Here is a 4182-nt window from a genome sequence, read left to right as displayed (position 1 = left end):
TACTTTTATAGTTTCGTATTTCATATTTATGATTTTATCTATAAGTTTTTTTTATACATTTGTGTACTTTTCAATTCCCTTTATTGATAAGAAAAAAAAACAAAATGTACTCTTTTAGCCTCCATTCCCTTTATACATAAAAAAATACAAAATGAATTTTATTATACCCAAACATAAATCATTAAACAATAATAATAATTCATGGTCTAGTCTCTTTTAACCACTTTGACCTTTCTATGTTAGTTACGTGTTGTGTTGACTCTTATCTTTTACCACGTGATTATATCCTGACCATGAAAGACCAAGGAAGCAAACCTTTCACGATCTTGACTCATACTTTTCAAAACATATATCACGTTCCAAGATATTATTATTATTGTTATTATTATTATTATTATTATTATTATTTATAAATGATCCATAATTTCTCTTCTATAAATATACCAAATCTTACCAAACAAAACTCACACAACAATCAATCATGGCCACCAACAAACTTCACTTCCTTCTAGTTCCTCACATAGCCCCTGGCCACAGCATTCCCATGATAGACATGGCCAAACTCCTAGCAAAACAACCCAACGTTACGGTCACAATCGCCACCACGCCTCTCAACGTCACTCGTTATAGCGCCACACTAACCGAAGCCATCAAATCCGGACTACCCGTCCGTTTCCTTGAGCTCCCATTTCCAGCAGAAGAGGCTGGCTTACCCGAAGGATGTGAAAGCACGGATAAGATCCCGAGTATGGATTTTGTCCCAAACTTCTTGTCTGCCATTGGCATGCTACAACAAAAGTTGGAAGAACGTTGGGAAACGCTAAACCCTCGTCCGAATTGTGTAATTTCGGATAAGTACATGTCTTGGACGGGTGATTTTGCGGATAAGCATCATGTTCCTAGAATCATGTTTGATGGGATGAGCTGTTTTAATGAGTTATGTTGCAATAATTTGTATGTTTCCGAGGTGTTTAAAGGTTTGCCTGACTCACAACCATTTGTTGTCCCGGGTTTGCCTGATAGGATTGAGTTCACAAGAAGCCAGCTCCCAGCCGAGTTTAACCCGAGCTCAGTTGACACGAGTGAGTTTCGTCAGCGTGCTAGGGATTCCGAAGTGAGGGCTTATGGTGTGGTGATTAATAGTTTTGAGGAGCTAGAACAAGAATATGTTAATGAGTATAAGAAGCTAAGAGGGGGTAAAGTTTGGTGTATCGGACCGTTATCATTATGTGATAGTGACAATTCGGCTCAATCTCAAAGAGGAAACATAGCCTCGATCGATGGACAAGAGTGCTTAAACTGGCTTGATTCTCACAAACCCAACTCGGTAATCTATGCTTCTTTTGGCAGCCTTGTGAGGATTAACACCCCTCAACTTATTGAGCTTGGGTTAGGCCTAGAAGCGTCAAACCACCCGTTCATTTGGGTGATTAAATCGGTTCATAGAGAGAAAGAGGTCGAGGAATGGTTAACGGAAAGTGGGTTCGAGGAGAGGGTTAAAAGTAGGGGGTTTATAATCCGAGGGTGGGCCCCACAAGTGGTAATATTGTCCCACCCTTCAGTTGGAGCGTTTTTAACACATTGTGGTTGGAACTCGACTCTAGAGTCAGTTTCTGCGGGTGTTCCCATGATCACATGGCCGCAGTTTGCAGAGCAGTTTATTAATGAGAAGCTTGTAGTGCAAGTACTTGGGATTGGTGTTAGTGTTGGAGCTGATTCTGTTGTTCACGTGGGCGAAGAAGATCGGTTTGGAGTAAAAGTTAAGAGTGAGAGTGTTAAGAAGGCTATTGAGAAGGTTATGGACGACGGGATTGAAGGAAACGAGAGACGGAAGAGAGCTAAAGAACTTGGAATAATAGCTAATAACGCGATACAAGAGGGAGGGTCTTCGCACTTGAACTTGACCTTGTTGATTCAAGACATAAGGCATCATGCAAACAGTTTAAGTTAAGGATTGTTGATCTAACCAATGGGCCAGGTTGAAATATATCATGTTGGGTTGAGTTAACACATACCTACAGGCTACAAGTGTGTAACTTTTTTTTTGTAAAATATTTTTTAGTTATATACGTGATTAATCTATTCAAATGTTTGAAATAACAATACATTCAATTGATAAACCTCGGTTTAGATAACTTGAGTTGGGTTACAAATCCATATGGTTTGGGCCGAACACAATAACATAAATGGGTTAGGTTATCGTAAATGAGCCACAACACTTTGATTACGCAGAATACTTCTTAATGTGTTACACAAGTAAGAGCAGAGGTGCACAAAAAACCCGAACCTGGAACCGGACCCAAAAAAAAAACCGGAACCGGTTTTTCTAAAACCCGGGTTTTTAATACCCGAACCCGACCCTATCCGTAGGGTACTGATAGCTACGGGTACTGATAGGGTATGACTTTCAATGTTGAAACCCGAACCCGAACCAGTACCCGATCTAAACCCGATAATACCCGAAACCCGGTTCTAGGTATACCCGAAACCCGGTTTAAACTACACCCGAAACCCGGTTCTAGTTATACCCGAAACCCGGGTTTTTTGCATACCCGAACCGGATTTTTTGCATGCTAGGATATTAGTGCTTGTTCACATGTTTTTGTGTGGCTGTCCACAGATCTATAGTCGTTCTCCGACGGATCTTTTTTGAAGCACGTATATGATATAAATACTTGTTTAGAGCAACACCTTTTAATATACCAAATAACAACTGAAAACACATAAAATATATGTTTTTTTGTATCATTGTTTAGTTGTTTATGTATGTTTGAATGAACCTTGAAGTTTGTATGCAAAAAAATGGAGTTAGGATAACAAAATGAAGCAGACCCGTTAATAGAAGAAAACTGTAGAAAATAGGTTTTTTTTTAATACCCGGAAAATAGGGTATTCAAAACCCATAAAACGGGTTTTTTTCAGTACCCGAAAATAGGGTCTTCAAATACCCGGGTATTGAAGACCCGGTTCAATACCCTACCCGAACCCGGTACACAGGGTATGGTTTTTCAAGCCAATACCCGACCCGAACCCGACCCGATTGTTACTAATACCAGATTTTTCAATACCCGGTCATACCTGAACCCGGTTTTTATAATACCCGATTTGTGCACCTCTAAGTAAGAGTCTAAAACATGAACTTGGACTTTTAACTAGTGTAAACTAGTTGGGAGGTAACTATATGGTTAAACGAGTTGGGCTTAGTTTACTAACTAAGGTGAATGGGCTGAGTCATTATTATTAGTTAATATCGTTTTTTTACGACAACCTAAACTACTTCTAAACTATAAACCTTTTTTCTAAACCAACTCCATACTCAAGGATTGAAGTGGGACTCCCCACCAAACTGGCATAATCCTCTACCATTATTGGATAAGATTCTCTAATGATTATGACCAAGTAAAAGTATTGAGAAATCGTGTAAAGAATGTTATCTCTTAAATTTAAATCGTGTAAAATATTGGGAAGCACCGGTAGGGTTTGGTTTGCTGGTTTTACCCAACAACTTTACCTATCCATTGTTTCAAGAAAAATTGAAATATGATTTAAATTAAAGAAGATGAAGGTAAAAGAATAGTTAATTTTGTTTAAGTTTGCTGCAAGACAATTAAATATATTTCAGTTTTTGTTTAAACAATGGACATATAATGTTGTTGGGTTATGTTGGCTTTACAATAATGATATATGCATTTATTAATGTTGGTTTTCTTTTAAATTGGTAGAAATTAATTGTGTTACCATGATTTTATTGGGATACAAAATGGATGAGGTTGTTAGTTTAATTTGGTTTAGTTTGCCCGTTTTATCCAAGGGAAGGGAAATATTATCGGATAAGATTCTCTGATGATTGTGACTACGTAAAAACATTATGAAATCGTGTAAAGAATGCTATCTCTTGAATTTAAATCGTGTAAAGCATTGGGAAGCACTAGTTGGTTTTTAGTTGGTTTTAGTTTCCAGGTTTACCCAACAACATTACCTATCCATTGTTTCAAGAAACACCTAAAATATGATTTAAATTAAAGTAGATGAAGGTAAAAGAATTAATTTTGTTTAAGTGTACTTTGCTGCAAGACAAAGAATAGTTAATTATGTTTCAGTGTACTTTGTTGCAAGTCGTTTAAATATATTTCCGTATTTTTTGAAACAATGGATATGTAATGTTGTTGGGTTTGATTGGCT

The 4182-nt window shown here is 37.4% G+C and overlaps 1 pseudogene; it reads left to right on the top strand.

Annotated features, from left to right (window-relative positions):
• Positions 1 to 480: 480 nt before the first annotated feature.
• On the top strand, positions 481 to 1975 carry LOC143618880 (UDP-glycosyltransferase 73C4 pseudogene; annotated as a pseudogene).
• Positions 1976 to 4182: the final 2207 nt, after the last annotated feature.

The sequence above is a fragment of the Bidens hawaiensis genome, unplaced genomic scaffold (genome assembly GCF_021521415.1).
Source record: "Bidens hawaiensis isolate Kalapana, Puna unplaced genomic scaffold, B.hawaiensis_p1.1 tig00002343_1, whole genome shotgun sequence".
Classification (NCBI taxonomy): Eukaryota; Viridiplantae; Streptophyta; class Magnoliopsida; order Asterales; family Asteraceae; genus Bidens; species Bidens hawaiensis.
Note: the sequence above shows the minus strand (reverse complement) of the source record. Positions and strands in the feature narration are given on the sequence as shown.